Genomic DNA, 23,246 nt, shown 5'->3' on the forward strand with positions numbered 1-23,246 from the left:
TAGAGAGAGGAGCTGCCTGAAAGCCGAGGAACTGTGCGCTGCAGCGCCACCTATCTGAAACTCTACAACATTACATCCAAAACTGTCTCCATGTATTCCCCACAGCTCAGCTGTATATATATATATATATATATATATATATATATATATATATATATATATATATATAAAGTGTCAGCTGGTTTGAACGGGGACCCTTTCAGAGAGGGGGGACTGGGGATACATACCCCCTCCCCCGCAATCCGGCCCACCAAAGTCGTTCGGTGTCAGGGATTGGAAATGCGCAAACCCCGACCATCAGGGCTGGTTCTGAATTCAAGGCCTGATTCAGTACCGCTCGCTAAGAAGTGGTCAGTTGCTACTTAGTGAGCGGCATAACACGCGCCCCCTGCCACCGAATCCTATCGGTAACATGCGAGGGGATGTACGCGAACATATCCCCTCACATGCGGCCATCAAATGATTTCTCTCCTCTTATAAACTGAGTTTCTTTTCCGTCTGAGTTCGCCAAAGAGGGGGTGGGTGCTGACATCATGTGGGGTCAGCCGCCGGCCCACCTGCGTTCTCAGGGAACGGCCAGCATTTTCATGGGGACGCTTATAAAACGCTGAACATTCCCGTGCTCCGGCCTTTGCCCGCCTCCTCCCCTACCCGTGCAAGCACCTCACCTTTGACAGGTGTCGAAAGCGTTCGCACAGCGGCCCTGCACTTGCGTATAATTGGCCATAAGCATGCGCAGAGCAGCACCATCAGTACATTGGGGACGATCACTCCTGAATCACCCCCTCGGATCGATACGCGCGATCCTGAATCAGCCTCCAACTGCGCTGTTTTAGGACTTAATGACAATAAACTTCCTGTCATCCAGCAGTCTAGTAATCTCTGAGGTGTATGAAGGGAGTCTAGTTACAGACCTGTACGTCTGATCCTCTTTCAGCACCAAGACAGCTCCTCTGAATCAGGGCAGACTTTTCCACAAAGACTGGCAAATCTCTGAACTTCCTCTGTCCTCTGGCACCTACCCAGTGGCGCAAGTAGAAATGATTTTTTATCGGTACTCTAAGCGAGTGCGCCAAAAGTGGGTGTGGCCATGTGTCATGAGGGGGCGTGGTCATATGAAACTAAACGAGTGGTTACAGGACAATAGGGGCATGGCCACATTATGACACATGCCGTGATGCCCATTACACATTATGCCCCACAAGGTAATGCCTATTACACATAATATCCCTCACCGTAAATTCCACTTCACATTATGCACCACACGTTAATACCCATTACTTATTAAACCACATGCCATTATGCCCATTACATGTCATTATGTCACACACCGTAATGCCTATTACATATTATGTCACATAAGTGCCGCTTACGTACATGCTAGTTGCCAGGAGCTGCATGCTCGATGCCAGGAGTTTTGTGATTGTTGGCACAGGGGGTTTCATGCTTGTTGCCATGAGAGGATTACATGCTTGCTGCCATGGGGGGTTCCATGCTCATTGCCATGAAGTGATTACACATTCATTGCCCAGGGGATGGAAAAGGGTTTACATCCTTGTTGCCTAAGGCGGGGGGGATTACATGCTTGTTGCTCAGGGGGCTCCCTCCAATCATGTCGGCTCATGCACCTCCTGGGCCCCTGACCCCAGGCTGATTGGCTCCGGAGCTGCACTATATTTGAAATGGCTGAGAGCCGCTGGAGGGGTGAGGAAAGCCTGCGACGCTGCACTCCACTCTTCTAGTCTCTCAGTGGCAGAGGTGCTGGAGGGGTGGGGAACCTGTGGTGCTGCTCTGCTCTCTCCTTCACCTCTCATCGGCGGCACCCGCCAGAGGGGTGGGAGAAGCGCAGCAGGGAATGCGAGGTGATACGGTGTATCGGCAACATATTTCTTAAAGGCACGCCGTACCACTCCGTACTCCCTTATTTGCACCAGGGCACCTACTCCAGCCAGTCCCTGCACTCTTGTCAGCAGCCGGTTGCGATCGTCTTTTAGGTAGCCATCCTGACTGGCCAGGACATTGCAGGATGCTGCTGTACTACCTTTGTGAGTACAGGGCTGCAGCCATTTATATCACTGCAGCTCGTGCCAATTGTTCTTCACTGCACAGGTTTGATCGGGTTAAAGAACATACAGCCTCATGGCTGCAAATGGTTCCCCTGTCACATCTCTCCTGCTCCTAGAACACACAGTGTAAAAGTGTACAAGGAAGCCAATATTGTGTAATGTGATTTTGTCATGTTCCTTCACCCTTTATATTTCTTCCTTCTGTATCCCTCTCCTTTTGCAAAAAAAAAAATCAATAAAATTACTGGGGCGAAATGTAATAGGGTGCGATTTTTAGACATGTGCGATTGGCCGATACGTCTCCATGGAGACGCATAGCTCAGCCAATCAGGACTGAGCTATGCGTCTCCATGGAGACGTATCGGCCAATCGCGCTCTCAGCCTCTGTAGCGCTGGAACAGCGCTACAGAAGCTGTTAGAGGCAACGGAGAAAGCCGGTTCTCCCCGCTGCCTGTCAGTTCGGGGGGAGCCGGCTGTGAAGCAGCCAGACCAGCGCTGGATCCAGGAATGGTAAGTAACGCTGGTGTAAAAGTGAGGTGTGTGTGTGTAATAAACTTTTACTTCTCTGTGTGTGTGTTTTTTATAAACATTCTTTTTACAGGTGGACTACAAGTCCCAGCGGGCCCATTAATGCCCCGCATGCGGGGGAGGTCTGCTGGCACTTGTAGTTCTCCGGTATAAAGCAATGTAACTTATGATCGATTTAACCCTATCAGGCCGGCGTCCACTGGCCACGGACGCCGGTGACAGCCCCGGGCTTAAGCCCTGGACGGGTGAAGCCTGGGGGGGGGGGGAACCCTTTATTGGGGGGGTCCCCACTCCTCCAGGTACCCCGTCCAAGGCTGACCAGCCACGGTGCTCATGTTTTGGCCGGGGGACCTTGTATAAAAAGTGTCCCCCGGCTGTGGCATGACCCCGCGGGCTGTTGGAGCCCGGTGCTGGTTTCAAAATACGGGGGACCCCCAGATTTTTTGTCCCCCGTATTTTTGGAACCAGGACCGGTCCAAGAGTCCGGGGCTGGTTTCAGAAATACGGGGGACCCCTATGCTTTTTGTCCCCCGTATTTTTGGAACCAGGTCCGGCTCAATGAGCCCGGGGCTGGTTATGCTTAGGAGGGGGGACCCCACGCCGTTTTTTTTTAAACTTTTTTTTTTTGCACAAAATCGCATTTATGAAAATGCGCACATTTTCATGACTGAAAATGCGCACATTTTCATGACTAAAAATCGCCCGAAATCGCGGCAAATCGCATTTTTTGCCGCTAATTCGCATCTCATTACATATGCGAATTCACGGCAAAAAACGCGATTTTTAAAGGTGCGATTTCTGGCGAGTTTGGAACTCGTCCAAAAATCACACCCTATTACATTTCGCCCCTGATGTTAAACAAACTATAACCAGAAATGTAAACAACAAAGTGATTGGCCGATAGTTTGGGGGTATCACAGTTGCAGGGTAATTACTTTTGTGTTGTTCAGCAATGTCAGTATTGCTTTGGTCTTGTATCAGGTTGTCCTAAAAGGTTATCCTTCTAAGCTGCCCAGTCCCCACTGAAGAAACGCATCCCCATGACAATACAGAATGTCCCCACCCCATAAGTCACAGTTAGGATGTTGCTTGCTGAGGAATCTGTAATTCATTTGCTGTGTGCCACCCAGAGCATTTATAGATGAGGAAACAAAGCTTAATTGTTGGTTCATGGGACCACAAACCCTTATCTCACATTGGGCCAGATGTATCAAGCTTCAAAAAGTGATAAAGTGGGGAGTGATAAAGAGCCATACAATAACCTCCAACCTGTCATTTTTCTAACCCAGCTTGTAACATGGCAGGTAGGATCTGATTGGCTGGCTGTTTATCTCTCTCTGTTTTATCACCTTTGAAGATTGATACATCTGGCTCATTGTATCTGAATCTCTTTGATGTTTTCTGCAAATCCAGATGTGCTTTGATGCAGTCTCTCTAATAATGGCTTCTTTCTAGCCACCCTCCCATACAGGACAGTTGTGTGCAGAGCTTTTCATATTGCTGACTGGTGCATCCTCACTCCCACCTGAGGCACTGAGCTCTGTAGGTCCTCCTATAATAATAGCCGGCTACCCTGTGGGTCTCTAACTAGTCTCCTGGCTCTACCACTGACTTGTGATGGGCGGCTTGGTCTAGGCAGCACCTGGGCAGCAGGACATACAGTAGCTTACATTTCACCACTGATCCTACAGTGGGACATCAGAGCACTTGGCTTTTATTATTGGCTATTATCTTGTAGCCTTTCCTGCCTTGGGCATGTCTATAACTTTATCTGTTAGGTGAATAAAATGCTCCTTGGTCTCCAGTCTCACAGCTTTCCTTCACATTCTCCACCTGACCAATGTGATTTCAATGAAAGGGAGTTTGTCCATACATATTATTAAATGAATATTGTATTATATCAGATAACAACCTCCTGTTTATATTGGAACAGGGTTATTTATACTCAAAGGTCATACATATGATAAACTCATTATTGTATAAGTCTATCAAAAATCTAAGCAATAAGAATAATTGTAACCTACAATCAACAGCAACAACATCAGCAACTGGTTCAGGTAAGCAGAGCAAACCCAAGCCTACAAGGCTTATTCTGGCAGGGTGATGGCTTGGCGCAGTAAGGGGTCCCAGCAACATTCTGTGGCTTCTGATTTATATTCTGTTCCCCAGTGGCATCAGGTTGTCTTTATAGGTGCCGGATGACTGAGCGGCAGTCAGGATTCCGACAGTAATTACATCAACGTTGGAATCCCGACTGCTAAAACCCTGACAGACGGGCAGCGGCTATTCTCCCTTGTGGGGGTCAGCTGATGTGTAACATCCATTTGCAGGCCCTGCGAGGGAATAGCCCTTGCGAATGGGTGGTGGCCGGGCCACCATTTGCAAGACCGGGTTTGGTGGACTCACAAGGCTGTGAATTTGCAGCCTTGCGAATCAACCAGAATAACCCCTTTATCTGTAGTGTTATGTGGTGGCGTCTACAGTGCCTCCAAAATCAATGTTTCTGCAGTCACAAAACACCAGTCACAGGACAAATAATTATTTATATTTTGGGGATTTATATGCAGACAAGATATATATATATTTTTTTAACTTCAGACCCAAAGAACAGGGTAAGAGGAAGGGGATAACAGCGCAAGGAGAGTAGCAAGGGAATATAAATACAAATTGGGAAATTTAATAAAAACAAATATTAAAAATGCTTTGAGCTCATAGGTCCAGCTAAAATGGCAGTTTAACCCTTCCAATACTATAGGCCTGGACCTCCAGTCATGGAAGGGTTAAAATGCTACAATGCGATCAGTGTCTTACTAACTGTAAGAAAACCATACTTACAGGATTGTAACATTAAGAGCAGAAATGACGTCAGAAAGACCGATCGGGGGTCTGGTATCTGGGTCCTTAATAATAAAGTCACCACTTCATCAGTTTAGGGAGCGCTGATTCACCATCTGGCACTAATGATTGCCCCCCTTCTTTTTGAGGCACAATATTGGTCCTCGCGCCACGTTAAGATTAAGTGCACTTTTGTGGTTAGAGAATTAAATACAAAACAAACAAGAACCAAAAAAAAAAGGATTCACATAAAATACAATAGAGCACAAAGATATCTCAGTAACGTAAAACGGCTTGTGCAGCCTCTGGCTTAGTGGCAGCAGCTAACAGGTCAGACTGCTGAGCTACACAGCTTGCGGAGATGGTTAACAACAATCGGAGATGGGGTCTTCCTGGTAACTTCAATCAAGGATTGGGAGGGTCACAGATTAACATACAGAAAATCATTAGCATGGGGGGAGAAGCTGCACCCATCCTCAGCCTTTACATTCCCCATTATTGGACTATGGAAATCACTATTTTCTTGCGTGGGGATCGTTCTCTGTGTCTCCAGTGTGATGGTTTACTGATTTCCAGTTGTGCCCAGTTGATTCCAGTGCTGCTTGGTTTGGTCCAGTGTTGAACAGCCAGTGAGGAGTTTGGGTCACCCCAGGGATGCCCGCAGTCTGGGGGGCATGGAGGGGGAGGGGCACGGGCACGTTTTCTGTGCAACCATAAACAAAAAAAAGGAGAAATGTGTTTTGTTCCAGCTGTTCAACGAGCGCGTCAGTCGCAGAGTCGGTAAAAACTGAAATAATAGTCTGTAACTTGTGAAGGATCCAGAGAAGTGTCATAGCATCCTGCTGCTCCCTGAGAGACAGAAAGAGGGACAGTTAGAGAAGACTCCTGCGTATGACACATGGACACTGCACAAGTATCAGACAATAGAGGGGGATGTTAGGTGCTAGAAGGCGCATTTATTGCCTAATGACCTTACACTAATACTGGCAATGTAGCATAATCGGTGTCTGGTTTCTGGGAAGACTGGCACAGTGTAATCCAAGCTGATGGCTGCGTATTGGTTGTAAATGCACTAAGGACACTGGTGAGTAGATCGGAACGGCTTACCGGAGGTGACACCTGCAGGTGAAAGGTGAAATCCTGGGAAGGAAACAATTGGAGAGACCATAAGTGGTACGATGATGGGATCGGCTGGGTACACGCTCCAGAGACCTGGGGGAGAGAAAAAGTTTCCATCAACTCCCATTACATTTACTACCAAGTGGACATGCATATAAAACTACATTGTATTAGCAGCTTATAGTCTCTGATCATGCTATTGCAAATGCCTGTAGCAGCCAGGGTCTATGGTACCATAGCAGGAATCTGGCGGCTTTAGGACCCTTGCCATATGCTGTCTAGCTAGCCCTAGGGTGCTCAGCACAGGCCGGAGACTTACAATGGTCTATGACACAGGTCTTCAACCTGTGGCCCTCCAGATGTTGTGGAACTACATGTCCCAGCATGCCCTGACAGTTTTGGCATGCTCTTATAGGAAAAAAATGTGGCAATGCATGTTGGAACATGTAGTTTCACAACATCTGGGGGGCCATTGAAGATCCATGGTCTATGATATATTTGGGAGAACCATTTCACCTTGTGTGGAGCGGAGCATAGAAACTTAAGTGACAGTTCTGTTGAACAGCCTAAAACTTACCTTCATCTGCACTTTAGCATACTCTGAGTTGCTTGCAGCTTTACGGAACTGTGAACATTGGGCAGAGCCGGCCTTAGCCTAAATGACGCCCTAGGCAAGATTTTGGCTGGTGCCCCCTAGCACTGCCACTAGTTCCGCCTCCGACCCTGCTCCCCTTTCCCAGCACCATCAACCCTCATCATAGCAGTCATTATTTTGATGCTCCTACCCACAATATTTTAAATAAAACAGTGCAAACATTCGGTGCGCAGCCCAAACAGGGGTGTGTTCTTGCTGGGAAGGGGCATGGCCACCCAATAGTACCCCAATTCAAATAATGCCACACAGTAGTGCAATTTTATTCACATTATATCATGCAATGGTGTCCCTTATTCACGTTACATCACACAGTACTACCACTTTACCTTATGTACATTACTCCTCACATTATTCACATTATACCCTTAGAAAAGAATCCTGAGAAAATATTGTATTTTAAGCACCTCCATGGCTACACTGCAACCCAGCACAAAGCAGTATGTGCTGGGCAGAGGAGAAGAGCTGCAGCTGCTGCTGACACTTAAGGGGAGGGGGCCCAGGGGCCCCCACTGGGCCCTTCCATCAGACTTTGCCCTGGGTAATTTGTACCCCCTACCCCTTTCTCTCGGCACCACTGATAATACCACACAGTAATGCCCCTTACACATGACACACATTATTAATGTCCTTATAACCATAATGCCCCTTACACATTATGCCAACCTTTATTAATGCCCTTCATACACATGACACACATAATACCCCTTACACATATGTTGCACATTATTAATGCCCTTATACACATGACACACATAATGCCCATTACACATATGTTGCACATTATTAATGCCCTTATACACATGATACACATAATGCCTGTTACACATATGTCGCACATTATTAATGCATTTATACAGGACACACATAATGCCCCTTACACATATGCCAAACACTATTGCACAACCAACCCACCCACAGACAGCACTCGCACAGCCGCTAACACTGTGACCTCTGCCTAGGCTTGGATACAGATATTTCATCATACATCTTGCCTCAATAAGCCATGCAGCTCCTGGCCAGTTCTGCTAACGTTGGGTACATTTTTTGCTGAAAATTTGTCTTATTTGCATTGTTATGTGACCAGGACACACACGGAGCTTCTGATGATTAAAATGATACAGTATGTGGCATGAATATAGTCTGTGTGCAACTGTGGCTGTACCTGCATACGGAATGCTATGTTACAGTGATTTCCATGAATACACTATTTCATATGCAGATACAGCCTCACTCACACACAGAATATAGGCATGCTGCATATCATTTTAACCAGCAGAAGCTGCTGATGCCCCTAGGCATTCCAAATGCCCTAGGCAATTGCCTAGTTTGCCTATGCCTAAGGCCGGCTCTGACATTGGGTCAGGGCTAAAAAAAAGGGCAAAAGCGCTTATTTAGAGTTTAAGATTTGTAAGTTTGTTTGCATATTATTGCGCAATCATATAGATATTTAAGCACTTAGGTGTTACAGCAAAAGGTTGAATAGAGAGTTATTAAATGGTACAGATATTTGAATGTGTTCAATTTAAAGTGATTAATTAAGAGTACAATAAGAATGTTCATTGGTTGTAACATAATACAGTAGAATTGTAGAATACATTTGTTTACTTTAAGAAAACATCTAATCAGTCGGTCTTCTCTGCGGGCGTCCTCGGAGATTTGCATAGTCTCCGAGGTGCTCGTAGCGGGGTGGGCATACAGTAGGCGGGCAGGGGGCCTTCGCAGGGTTTCCTGGGCGTACTCACAAAAATATTGGATGCACCCAGGAAATGCTGGGCATCAGCAAGTGAACGGGGGTGGCTACTTGCCTTCCGGGGGCCGGCAGCAGACGTCACCGAATGTCAGCTGCCCACAGAGCAGGGTGCCACTAAATAAAGTCACCAGGGAGTGAGCGCTTCAGAAATCGACCATCGAATGATTTTGGGAAAATATGCGAATAGCGGGGTGTGGGCATTTGGGCGGTGCTACAAAGCTCACAAAGAAGCAAAATAACACTGCTTTGCGAGCAAACCAGAATAAGGCCCATACTGCTTATTAACGGGTGCAAGAATAGTGTAGCCCTGGCAGAAACAATGGTTAAGCATAGGGAACCCCAAGTAGGCATCGGCCTGACTGCGTTCCCATGGGAATGCCCAGCATTTCATAGAGACGCCCATGCCACTTTCATGGAGGAGAAACATCCTCCGGTGCGTGACAGCACTTGATGCTCTGATGAAGTGAGCTATTAGGGGGAGCAGACAAGAAACCGAATGGACATTCCAAACTACATCATCTACATATGCGATGGTCAGTGGGATGTACCGCCAATGCTTTGTACATCCCGTCCAGAGAGAGAGAGAGAGAGAGAGTTGGGGCAGAGAGAGAGAGAGAGAGAGACTGGACACACTTGTCGGCATAAGCAGGCAGCAGACAGAACACATGAATTCCCCGCCTGACTCTGCAACGCCCCAATTGCTGGCTCAATAATCCTGGCTGGTACACACTTTTGCAGAAGAAAATCAATGAAATAAAAATGTATTGTTTGTGGGGGAAACACTTGTTGTCACTGATTTTCATTCTGTCTTTGACTGATCTTCCTTACCCATTGCATTGGCAGGTCTCAGTATCATATCCGCCACAGACGGCTCCTATTTATTTTTGATCTGTCCGACAGCCGGCACTTACCTGTTCGCTAGGCTGGAAGTATATGCAGCTTAGCGAACAGGACTGAATCAGGCCCTTTATCTGTCTGTGCTCATGGTCGCTCTCTCTCTCTCTCTCTACAGATCTCACACACTCTCCCTCTGCCCCAGGTTAATGGCTGTGAGGGGTAAGGAGACAGAAGGGAAGAAGGACACAGAAAACCTATATGTTACCTAACAACTCACCTCTGATATAATGCTAGAACAGGTCCAGGTGCAGCACATATTCGGTGTACACATAGGTGGCCGGCTGCTCACCCGTTATACTCGTGTAGACCTGGGTAACATAGATAAAGGTTATTACTGCACTATTCACACAATACTGACTATAGTGCACAACCTAGGGGTCTAGTTACTAACATGCAGCAATAAGGTGGATTGTCTATTACCTATTATTGGGGCAACAGAAACTCATTTATTGCCACCATCAGAGAAAGGTGACTAATATCTGGGACTTAAAAATACTTTCTACCTCACTCTTCCCAACTGCTTTATATGTAATAATAAAATACATTTTTAACCAATTTATCATCTTTTTTTCATGGATTTCTGTAAGAAACACCCTTTCAGCATTTTATATGTGGAAATGGGAAACAGGGATAGAGGGGCGCACAATCACTTTACTATAGTGTTCTCAGATCTAGTCCTCTGCATACACTGGCAGTGCATGTTTTCCATATGTCCTTGCTGGAGCACAGGCATATTCATTACTCACTGACACATTATAAAATATCTACAGATGATTCTTAGGATTTCACTTGTGTTTCTGTGAGGAGACCTGTAAATTGTGCGACGTTAGCTTGTCCCAAGAACTGGAAATGGGAAGCAATGCTCCTCTATAAGAAATGAATGTTACAGTAAGGGGGTCATATTGTTCATTTGCACCCCCACGTGGTCCAGCGATGGGTTTTTTCCGTGCATGCACATAATGAATTATGCGCATGTGCAGGGTCCCTGGGCGACTGAACTCAGCGACTGATCAGTTCACACTGACCAATGTGGGCCAGGGGAGTGGGGCAGCAGAGTAGGGTGTCCACCATGGGAACGCTCAGCATTTCATGGCCGTCCCCACGGGATTGCGTGCAGGAGGTGGTGTGCCAGGGTTGGACGGCTGACGTCACATGACGTCGGGCAGGCGGATGACGTCAGCCGTTTGTCCTGGTTTCGGCCGGCCACTGACTTATATTTGCGTGGCCTGGATAAGTCATTCGATGGTCGGTGATCATCAAATGATTTCTCCTGCTGCGGGCACATGAGAGGGTATGTGTATTCGTGACACTTCCCCTCGCATGGTTGCAAGGTGATACGGTGGCGATTCGGCAGGGGCAGGCCCTCTGGGACTCGGTACGCTGCGAGTTTCACAGCTTACCGAGTCAACCAGAATCAGGGCCTAAGTGTAGAGATGGTGATGTGTTATATGTGTTATATAAAATATCTCTCAATAATCCATCTATGCCAAATCACTTCAGTCAGACACAAAGCCCTCTGACTGGCTCACTGGTCACCAAAGGCTATCCGCTTAAGCAGCACTTTCCCAGTTACAGGAAGAACACTATACACTTGTACCCAGACCGTCCAATAGGACCCTTCCATCAGGTACAGAAAGCTCTGCTCCCGGACTTCCCAGGTGCAGTTACCTGCAGTGAAACAGCTTTCTCATCAATTATCTAGTTCAACACAGGTGACTACAATCATAAACAGGGGGAAGCCCAAGAGCAGATCCTCTTGTACCTGATGGAAGGGGTCATGCTGGGGGATCTGTTATTCCCCCACTCCCATCCCTAACTCCCCTCTCACATGTCAATACAGACAAAAGTAAAACAGTACGGATGGCCATTGACCATCGATGATTCCAAATCATCGATGGTTCATGGCCAATGTCGAATACTTTAGCCATAGATGGGGGAGAACCAGATGGTTTCCCTCCATCAATGAAACAGCAAAACAATGTTTGCCTTTTTTTTTTAAAGCGCCGGGACACAGAGCATAGCTCTGCCCCCTGACACCAGCGAAGCCCCGTCCCCCGTGTTTTGATTGGACCACAGCCCAATCAATCAAACACAATGGATGACCATCGATATGTAAAAATATCGATGGACATCCATTGCATAGTTTAGCACTATCGATGGCCAGTTGCAGAATTGCCATCGATGGCAATGGCAACGATGGCCATCCCTATAAAACAGATATTTTAGTAGATGTATTTAAAAGTGAAATAACATAGGCACCTGATTATCACTACCCCGGAGGGCTGTATTCTATTGTATTATGTTGGTGAAATAGTTACAGCCATACATTTATGTACATTTAATGTTCCTTTCTTGCAGTTAGATTATAAATTAGGAACATGTACATAGGATCTCACTGAAATTAGGCACAAATAACATTAACAGGGTAAGTTATAGCAACTTAGAAATCCCATTAGCATGGATACTATAGAGTGTATATGGGAGAGCAGCAAGCTGGTCACATGACCCAAGCTATACACTTTCATAGCTGAGAGTGGCAGTTATTTTCCAACTGGCATCTCTGCAGCAGACAGCATCAGAGGAGGAAGCAGCAGCGCAAGCAGAGGATTGAGAAGGGGAGAAAAAGCGATTTCAGGAGACAGAAAGCCAATTACTGGATCAGGTGTACCCGTCGTAAGGCGCAGGAGCCGAATCAGGAGAGGTAAGTAAACTTATTGGATCAGGTGTACCCGTCGGAAGACGCTGGAGCCAGATCAGGAGAGGTAAATCGACTTAGTGGATCAGGTGTACCCGTCGGAAGACGCAGGAGCCAGATCAGGAGAGGTAAATCGACTTATTGGATCAGGTGTACCCGTCAGAAGACGCAGGAGCCAGATCAGGAAAGGTAAATTGACCAATTGGATCAGGTGTACCCGTCGGAAGACGCAGGAGCCAGATCAGGAAAGGTAAATTGACCAATTGGATCAGGTGTACCCGTCGGAAGACGCAGGAGCCAGATCAGGAGAGGTAAATCAACTTATTGGATCAGGTGTACCCGTCGGAAGACGCAGGAGCCAGATCAGGAGAGGTAAATCGACTAATTGGATCAGGTGTACCCGTCGGAAGACGCAGGAGCCAGATCAGGAAACGTAAATTGACCAATTGGATCAGGTGTACCCGTCGGAAGACGCAGGAGCCAGATCAGGAAAGGTAAATTGACCAATTGGATCAGGTGTACCCGTCGGAAGACGCAGGAGCCAGATCAGGAAAGGTAAATTGACCAATTGGATCAGGTGTACCCGTCGGAAGACGCAGGAGCCAGATCAGGAAAGGTAAATTGACCAATTGGATCAGGTGTACCCGTCGGAAGACGCAGGAGCCAGATCAGGAAAGGTAAATTGACCAATTGGATCAGGTGTACCCGTCGGAAGACGCAGGAGCCAGATCAGGAGAGGTAAGTCAACTTATTGGATCAGGTGTACCCGTCGGGAGACGCAGGAGCCAGATCAGGAAAGGTAAACCGACCAATTGGATCAGGTGTACCCGTCGGAAGACGCAGGAGCCGGATCAGGAGAGGTAAGTCGACTGATTGGATCAGGTGTACCCGTCGGAAGACGCAGGAGCCAGATCAGCAGAGGTAAGTTGACATATCGGATCAGGTGTACCCGTCGGAAGATGCAGGAGCCGGATCAGAAGATGGAGGAGATGGTCGGGAAGAAGAGGAGAAGGAAGGAGACCTCAAGAAGGCCTGAAAAGGAAGCACCTGAGCAGGAACCCAGCGGCAAGATACAGAAGACAGACCAGAACACAGAGGAGATGGCCGGAAAGAAGAGGTGCAGGAAGGAGACATCAAGAAAGCCTGAAAAGGAAGCACCTGAGGAGTCCAGCAGCAAGATGCAGGAGAAAGACCAGAAGACAGTGAAGAACACTTCATCAAGAAAATCCAGAGAGGAGGAATCGCTGGAAGAGAGAAAGAGAGCGGCAAGCGAGGCTAAAGACCCGGATGAAGATCAGCCAAGACCAGGTAAGCGGAAATGTAGTTGGATGTCCTTGCACTGTAGTTCATTTTCACATTGGCAAAGTTGAATATTGTTTATATAAAAAAAATATAAATAATGTTTTATATGTAATTTATATTCACTTCATTGGTTACTACAGTTATTCAGATAAAGACAGTCTCAAAAAAATGGATTAGTAAAACTACTGTAATATTTATGGAGAAAGGTGCACAACTACAAAGGTGCTGTAACCTACAGTATAGCTCAGTTTGGTGACAGGCATATGCCGGCATTCGCAGTGTCATTTACACAATGAAAACACAGTATGAATGTTCTTCTACCTTTACCTAGCCTAATCCTAACATTACTATGATTATTACTTCATTAACCCCACACACAAACATCAGGGGGTTTACAGAATAGCTCTAGGTTTACTGGCACTAAAGGTGGTAATACCCAGGATGGCAGTGCCTGCATTTATACGTGACAGCCCAACCCCCCTGGGGAAGACAGCCATGGTGATAACTGAAGAATGTAGGGCTGGTGTCACCCGGTGTAATGACTCATGGGGGGAAATTTACTAAGATGTGTATGCTACTTCACATGTGATGTTGCTATAGGCAACCAATCAAAATCTACTTCTTATTTATTTAGCATCCTCTAGAAGACAGGATCTGATTGGTTGCCCATAGCAACATCACATGTGAAGTAGAATACACATCTTAGTAAATCCCCCCCCCCCCCCCTTCCCCCCATGGTGTCATGGCGGTTTTTTCCCTTCATTTAATTATGGACTTGGTACAATATTAGATATTTAATTTAAAGTAATGTATGTTAACATGAATTTCACATATAGGAATACAGATGCAAACCCTTTCATGCTGTTTATAGGACATTTTGGTAGGTTATAAAAAGTAATACAACAAAACGCATTATATCCAGTGTCAAACTTGGACATGAAGGGCCCATCAGGCGAATGTAATGGTTGGCATCTATTGTAGCTCAATACCATTACAAATGTACTACAGGCGATGTGATTAGTGCCAGAACGGTATGGCCAGTAACTACAGGATTAGCTCAGAGGAATTGGCTTGGTCACTAGAACCCCAGGCAATCCTTTCGATCACTAGCAATCATTTCCCTGCTTAAATTTGCATGAGAATGCATCACTACCAGTTCCTTAAAACACATAAATGAACATGCTCCATTCCTACAATATCAAATAGGCACTATTCAGTTACGCAACAAAATTATTAAACTCAAAAGTGATCAAGGTGCAGGGCAATACTGTGTCTGAAGTCTGAGGGCACATAGAAAACATTGGTGGTAGCTGTAGAAGGACAGAAAGCCGACACAAGAAGGGGGAAGGGCTAATGCACTGCTGTTAACAAGGGAAGGGCAGAGAGCCTGGATCAGACAGAGCTTGAGAGTCCAAACCACGCAGGGATAGAGCAGAGAGACTGAACCAGACAGGGGAAGGGCAGAGAGGCCGGACCAGACAGGGGAAGGGCAGAGAGGCCGGACCAGACAGGGGAAGGGCAGAGAGGCCAGACCAGACAGGGGAAGGGCAGAGAGGCCGGACCAAACAGGGGAAGGGAAGAGAGGCCGGACCAGACATGCGCATGTGCAGGTCTGCCTGGGGAGCTGGGCACAACAGCTCTCCTTATCGCCTGGGGGGGATTAATACATTTGCCCATTATTTAAAAAATGTTATGGCCTCCATCATACATCTGCCCCACTGTGTACATTAAAAGTGTAGTTAGGAGCTTGAGGTTACTGTACAATGATGGCTGGCGTTTCCGATTAGCTATAAGTATATTCAGCTTTGTAAAACCCTACAGTGTGTTTTATGTTGTGGTCCCAGTATTCCCACTTCAGTTATCATCATATTACTGTGTGTTTAGCTGTTAAACAATAATTGGTACTTATGTATTATCTGGGCTCCCATGTTAAATGCACCCCATTTTTTCATACCCCTACTATCCAACTACGCACTGAGTTGATATTATATAGTGTGGCGAGCGCAGCGAGCCACCGTGCCCGAAGTGTGGCGAGCGCAGCGAGCCCCACGAGGGGACGTGGTCTCATAAGAAAAACGGGAGCCCAGATATTACATAAGTACCCAATAATTTCATAATGTCTCTTACTTTGCTCCACAAGGACCAAGCAGCGTCTCACCACCAGACAAGGAGGAACCTCTCTTCATGGACAGGTACAAGATCAGCCGTGAGTTAGGAGAGGGCGGCTATGGAGTGGTCCTGCTGGCGCGTGAGATCTCCACCAAGACGGATGTCGCCATAAAGGTCGTGAACAACGAGGGACTATCAGAGAGAGAAAAAGAGAAGACAAGGATTGAGACCAGGGCCCTACAATCAACATCTGGGAGCCCCTTCTTAGTACATGGCCTCCTGACCTTCCAGACCGAGAACATCCTGGCATTCGTCATGGACTACGCCAACGGAGGAGACTTATTCGACCTGCTGCAATCAAGAGGGCGTCTTGAGTCTACAGCTGCAACGTAAGATCTATGCATAATCTGGTGTATAACTGTGTGATTGTGTGCAAGACAAAATCCTATAGGAGCTTACAGTCTAGGAAATGAGCAAACACACATACTTACATTCACTGTACAATATATGTTATTCCTTGTTGGACTCCCATCACTTTGGGGTATAGGTATGAAGCAGTGATAAGGAAGTGAGCCAGAAGAGAAGTGGCCCATGGCAACCAATCAGCACTGAAGTAAAGGTGCGTACACACGGTAAGATATAGTGCACAATCTAGCTAGCTAGTTGTGAATAGCATGCTAGATAGTGCACTATATCTTCCCGTGTGTACGCACTATCTGACGTACGATGCACGCTCCCACCGGTCGTCTGGCAGGGAGCTGCTCGGGTGAACATGCAACTCAATTCTGGCTAGAAAGCATAAGATGTATAGTGTAGTATAGCTGTGACGTCATATCGTATGTGATATCTTATGCACATTGTATGTTATTATAAGCACAAATCTTATGCTTCTGACCACTGGGACTTTCCTGGGAAATAGTATATAATATCATACGGAACATAAATCGTACCGTGTGTACGCACCTCAACGCCTGTAATTTGCATAGTATGAAATTATACAGAGTAGCGGATTGGTTGTGATAGACCAATTTTCCTCTGGCTCATTGCTCCTCCCTTATCACTGCTCATACAACTACCCCTTTGCCTTTTCCTACTATGACTTTATCCTACCTGTATTTTCTTCTGCCTTTTCTATAGCTCTTAAGGTGGCCATGCACTTCTTCTTGCAGCAGAGTATGGCCATCCAGTCCCTTCGGCCGGAACCTTCCCAGGGGGTAGGATCGCATGTGATGTATCGCATACGATCCTTTGACATGTGATGTATCACATGCGACCCCGCTCCCCACAGTGGGTCCGAGTTGGAGGTCGGACATGCAGCAGGTACGACCTTTGATCTGATGCACAGTGGACCGCGTATCGGATCAGATGTCAAACACACCCGATTTGGCCACTTTTACACAATTTCTCAGCCCGATCCGTCAGAATCAGGTGAAAAGTAGCCAAATTCGGACTAGTGTATGGGCACCTTTACACTATTCCCCATCCTACACTGCATCTCTCTATCCTGCCCATTCACTATGGCTGATTTGGGATGTTACAATATTGATACATTTCTTCTTTAACAGAGTCTTCGCTGCCGAGATCGTGTCCGGTCTCCAGCACTTCCACAGGATGGGCTTCATCCATCGGTAACTAACTTTCTTTCCTTGTTTAAATAAACATAAAATACAAGGGCTGCATTAGTACTTGTTCTTATTGTGGGAAATAAATCATAGTAGTTACACCCTTATAAACATAACATTACTCTGCGATGCATTCAGTGCTAATATGTGTACTGGGAAATAAGAGGTATGGTAAGATATTTTACTGCCTGCACAGAAGACCCATGTGCAGAAGAACTGGCACTGATGCCATAATATTTGCTATATTCTGCACAGACACAAACTCCATATTTCTGGGGAAGACATATGGCGTTCCAGTCATCCATGCTCGGTGAGCATAAGGGGCAGCCTGGTGCCCCCTTAGCTTTAGGACCTTGTTCATAGCACACACTGCACCCTGGTCTGGCCATGTGGAACAGGCATTTATCAATTGGGAGATGCACTTTTCTACATTTCCAGATGTATCCTCATATAGCCAGCCTCAATCCGCCATGCTGAGTAAGTGCCAGTGAGACCCCAGGTCCCGTGCAACTCTGCCAGCATCCAGCATCTGCCAGCAAATGCCTCTTAGTCACAACATAACACAACTAAGATGCGCCAGGAGACTTTGCCCTAATACTGTATGTGTCTGAGGACACATCTGCAGCCTTAGTCACTTACTGTATTATGTATTTCATATACTGTCCATGCAAACAAGTACTTAATGAAGAAATTGTTCCTATTACAGAGACATCAAACCAGAGAACATCCTGCTTCATGACGGCCATATTAAAATCGCCGACTTCGGGCTGGCGTTGGAGAACACACCCAAAACCTCTGGCTACGCTGGAACACGTGGCTACATTGCCCCAGAGGTGAGGCTATAATAAATTAGAGGTCGGCTGTACAGTATAAAGGTGCATGCTACAAACAGTAGCGGCTTCATGTTCTAAATGGCATCTAATCATGATCTGCCTTCACTGACAGCCAATCACAGGTGTTTTCCTACACTGGTGGTTTATGAGTGGCTGGCTGGGTAATGCAGAGCCAGGGCAATCCCTCTTCTCATTTTGCAGGGGTTGTTCATAGTGAACTTTTGTATCTATGGGGATTTTCCAGGTTTGGTTTATACCTTTGACTCCTTCATTGGCACTCCCGAGAATTTTACGGGTTATGCTCCAGTTCACGCTGAGATCAGTGCTACGCTCGGCTTCAGCAGCTGCCCAGCCTTGCCTCCTTCCCCCGGCTCTGTGCGGTGTGACCTTGTAATGTCATGTCGCACACAGCCAGGTTCAGGGCCGGGCAGCGGCTGATGGAATGCCCAGCGGCACTGCTCGGCTCTGGGTAATGCAGTGTGGGGGGGGGGGGGGGGTGTTGGGAAGCGCTGAAGGGGTTAACTTACACTACGATGAATAAAAGTGGAATATTTTGTATTGAGTAAATAATAACTGGGTCTCATAGTATTGTTGTAATAAACCAATTATCTTGTGACGTAATTAAGGCTAATGGAACACACTGCATAAAAGAACAATATAAATCATTGCCTCTGCCTGTATGTATGAAATATATCATGTGTCCCAACCAGGGTGCCAGATGTGTCTGTCAGTGTAACATCTGATGGCAGGCGTATTGTGCCCAGATCTGCTCTCCTGTTTATAAAGTGTTATTTAGTGAACTGTTACCTTTTATTGACAGATCATCAAGCGAGAGCCATATGATGCGGGAGTGGATTGGTACTCCTTCGGTGTGGTGCTATTCGAGATGACAACAGGAAAATCCCCCCGAGGAGTGCCACATCTCGGCTTTGGCGGGCTGTCATCTGTGCCCGAATACAAGAAACATCATTGAAGAGGTGAGTGTCAGACCCTACTTAGCATTCATCACCAAGTAACAAAGAGGCCATAAACAATGTGTCAGCGTCTGTTATTTATACAGAACCCCCATTCTCTAGTATCAGCCATGTAGTTGTTCTACGAGCGGTCATGTAGCTGTACATGGGGAAGCTATATGTAGTTACATACGTCAGATTACATTACTGGCTCCACCTCCCTGACACACACAAATAAGTGTTGGCTAAAAGAAACTCCAAGCCAGACCAATGCCTGCTGCAGGAGTCACTGTACCACTGGCATACACCACTGGTCACGTTATACAGCACCGGCATTTTCCATGTTTCTATTCAAATGTAAGCAAATCAAGTCCAGTGAATGACCCCCAATGGTACCATGATAAGCAGTAACCAGCTAGAGGTTAGGGGAAAGAATACTAAACTACATAGACACACATCCTCTGATTAGGGGAAAATAATGATTATTTTCTTTGAGGCTAAAAATCATTTGAGAAATATGTCTCCCAAATATGTGCTGTAAGGAATCAGACTGCAGCTGAACAGAAACTTAGTTGCCCTCACGTTCCTCTTTCCAGCTCCTGTGTGGTGACCCTGAGATGCGTCTGGGTGAGAACGGCAACATCAGAGAACATCCATTCTTCACGGGAATTGATTGGGAGAAGTTAGAACACCTGCAGGACCCATTCACTCCCAGCTTCTCCCTGCAGCCGCCACAGTGAAGGTAACATCACTTCCCCAGGCGCAGGAGGTATAACATCATCTCACACAGGAGCAGCCGATACCTCCATCAGTAGCCACAGAACAACTTCCAGCTTCCAGAAGAACACCTGGCTTCTCCGTCAGCCCGAATTACACAAGGTGGCAGAACATCGCCCCTCAACTAACAACTACGGTATGTTCTCCAACGCCCATCAAGTACTGGAGACCGAGAGACCGGAACATCAACTCTCATCCTGATTGGGTAAGTACGATCCAACCCATATTATGCGCAATGTTTGGTTTCTGCACATGTGATCACATCGCAGAACAACAAACACCTCTGCTGATTGCAGAGGTGCTTGCGGTGTAGAGCAGCCAGCGATCACAAATGGAGGCAGGGGGTGGAATGCACCTCCTCCTGCATTTGCATTGCTTGAGGATCCCACATGATAAGCTGCTGTGAGCAGCTTGTCATGTGCAATCCAAACTGAATCAGGCATTTTCTAAAAATGTATATAAAATATAACATCAATGGCGAGGGTTTGGCTGACTTATCTGGGGAGGACGGAGGCCAGAACTGATGTTATATCTTATATACATTTAAGCTGCAAGGCAAAGTTTCTTTGGTCTCGCAAGCCGACCTACAACTGCAAGCCTGAGAGAGATGAGACTTACTCAGGCTGCAGTCGCAGCGTCACAGCCACCGATGGTCCTGATGTTTTTCTAAACTACAATCGCAGTTTGATATGATCACAAATGGAGGCAGGGGGTGGAATGCACCTCCTCCTGCGTTTGCACTGCTTAAGGATTGCACATGATAAACTATTGCAAGCAGCTTATCATATGCAATCCAAACTGAGAGCCTGATTCAGACCTGTTTTCTATGCTGGAAATAAATTGTGTCTACGGCACTTAAGTGGGGAGGCGTCCTGTATAAAAACAAAAAACCACCCTGAGGGCGGCGAAAGTGTCACAAAGATTGGTCTGGAGACCCCAACTAGTTGGCAAGCCGTGCCCTCACCATTTGGAGCAGAGTGCCCACCATTAAATTTTGCGGTCTACATTCACAGCATAAACCAGCAGCCACGGCCAACAAGGTGGAGTCGTCTCTGTAAGATCGCAGCACACAGTGCTCACACAGCTGGAGACCCGACCTCTGTGCCAGTGGGAAGTGCAGCTACTGCAGTCCGGGACCACGGACCAGCTGTCCCCGCTGGGAGCAGAGAGGTACTGGAGCCACCTGTTTTATGGGATCCAGGCAGTGTTCCCCACAGCAATCCATCAGCTGTGCGAGCCCAACCCCCCACAAAGGAGGTACAAGTTGGAACGTGGGCCAGGTCGGGAATGGGGTTACACCACTCACTGAGACCAACGTTATTCTCCAGCAGCATCTAAAGGTTTATTATTGTTGAACCCAGTTGCATTAACTATCATGTGAAAACTGAATTAGGCATCTTCTGCAAAATGTATATAAAATATAATATCAATAGCGAATGATTGGCTGGCTGGCTAGTCTGTGGAGGTTGGAGGCCAGAACTGATGTTATATTTTATATACATTAACATATACGGTAAACCACTTATTTACCGACACCTACTGGTCCGGCACCCCTGTAATCCGGACACATCAGGTGCCAGGGAAGTTAGGATATGGGTGCGAGCTAGGCTGAGTTACGGGTAGTGTCAAACTGCAGCAGCACCCCAGAATGATGCGATCGCATTTTGGTTGTCGGCCTGGGCAGAGTGCGTCTGAGTCCCCTTGCGCTCACCCGCTCTTTAACTCCCCCCTCAGCCTCTCTGCCCTCACCCTCTCTCTAACTCCCCCCCAGCATCTCTGCCCTCACCCACTCTCTAACTCTCTCTAACTCTCCCCTCAGCATCTCTACCCTCCCTCTCAGCGTCTCTGTTCTCACCCTCTCTCTAACTCCCCCTCAGCGTCTCTGCCCTCACCCTCTCTCTAACTCCCCTCTCAGCCCTCACTAACTCTCTAACTCCCCCCTCAGCGTCCCTGCCCTCACCCTCTCTCTAACTCCCCCTCAGCGTCTTTGCCCTCACCCTCTCTCTAACTCCCCCCTCAGCGTCTTAGTCCTCTCCCTCTCTCTAACTCCCCCCTCTACGTCTCTGCACTCACCCTCTCTCTAACTTTCCCCCTCAGGGTCTCTGCCCTCACACTCTATCTAACTCCCTCATCAGCGTCTCTGCCCTCACCCTCTCTCTAACTCCCCCCTCAGCGTCTCTGCCCTCACCCTCTCTCTAACTCCCCCCTCAGCGTCTCTCTGTCCTCTCCCTCTCTCTAATTCCCCCCTCAGCGTCGCTGCCCTCACAGTCTATGTAACTCCCTCCTCAGCGTCTCTGCCCTCACCCTCTCACTAACTCCCCCCTCAGCATCTCTGTCCTCTCCCTCTCTCTAACTCCCCCTCAGCGTCTCTGCCCTCACCCTCTCTCTAACTCCCTCCTCAGCATCTCTGCCCTCACCCTCTCTCTCTAACTCCCCTCTCAGCCCTCACTAACTCTCTAACTCCCCCCTCAGCGTCTCTGCCCTCACCCTCTCTTTAACTCCCACTCAGCGTCTTTGTCCTCACCCTCTCTCTAACTCCCCCCTCAGCGTCTCTGTCCTCTCCCTCTCTCTAACTCCCCCTCTGCGTCTCTGCCCTCACCCTCTCTCTAACTCCCCCCCTCAGGGTCTCTGCCCTCACACTCTATCTAACTCCCTCATCAGCGTCTCTGCCCTTACCCTCTCTCTAACTCCCCCCTCAGCGTCTCTGCCCTCACCCTCTCTCTAACTACCCCCTCAGCGTCTCTCTGTCCTCTCCCTCTCTCTAACTCACCCCTCAGCGTTGCTGCCCTCACAGTCTATGTAACTCCCTCCTCAGCGTCTCTGCCCTCACCCTCTCACTAACTCCCCCCTCAGCGTCTCTGTCCTCTCCCTCTCTCTAACTCCCCCCTCTGCGTCTCTGCCCTCACCCTCTCTCTAACTCCCCCCTCAGCGTCTCTGCCCTCACCCTCTCTCTAACTCCCCCCTCAGCGTCTCTCTGTCCTCTCCCTCTCTCTAACTCCCCCCTCAGCGTTGCTGCCCTCACATTCTATGTAACTCCCCCCTCAGCGTCTCTGCCCTCACAGTCTATGTAACTCCCTCCTCAGCGTCTCTCTCCTCACCCTCTCT

At 47.5% G+C, this 23,246-nt stretch overlaps 1 long non-coding RNA gene across 1 annotated transcript in view; it reads right to left on the reverse strand.

Moving 5' to 3' along the window:
- LOC146045875 (uncharacterized) overlaps positions 1-23,246 on the reverse strand; it is a 127,712-nt gene that overhangs the window by 63,171 nt on the left and 41,295 nt on the right. Inside the window, exons 6-8 of the long non-coding RNA XR_014465648.1 lie at positions 19,219-19,355; positions 16,241-17,601; positions 15,975-16,148 (exon numbers count right to left, since the gene is read on the reverse strand). This is a non-coding gene — a long non-coding RNA (uncharacterized LOC146045875). The remainder of the gene's footprint in view (positions 1-15,974; positions 16,149-16,240; positions 17,602-19,218; positions 19,356-23,246) is intronic.

Source organism: Crinia signifera, chromosome 11 (genome assembly GCF_055691185.1).
Source record: "Crinia signifera chromosome 11, ASM5569118v1, whole genome shotgun sequence".
Classification (NCBI taxonomy): Eukaryota; Metazoa; Chordata; class Amphibia; order Anura; family Myobatrachidae; genus Crinia; species Crinia signifera.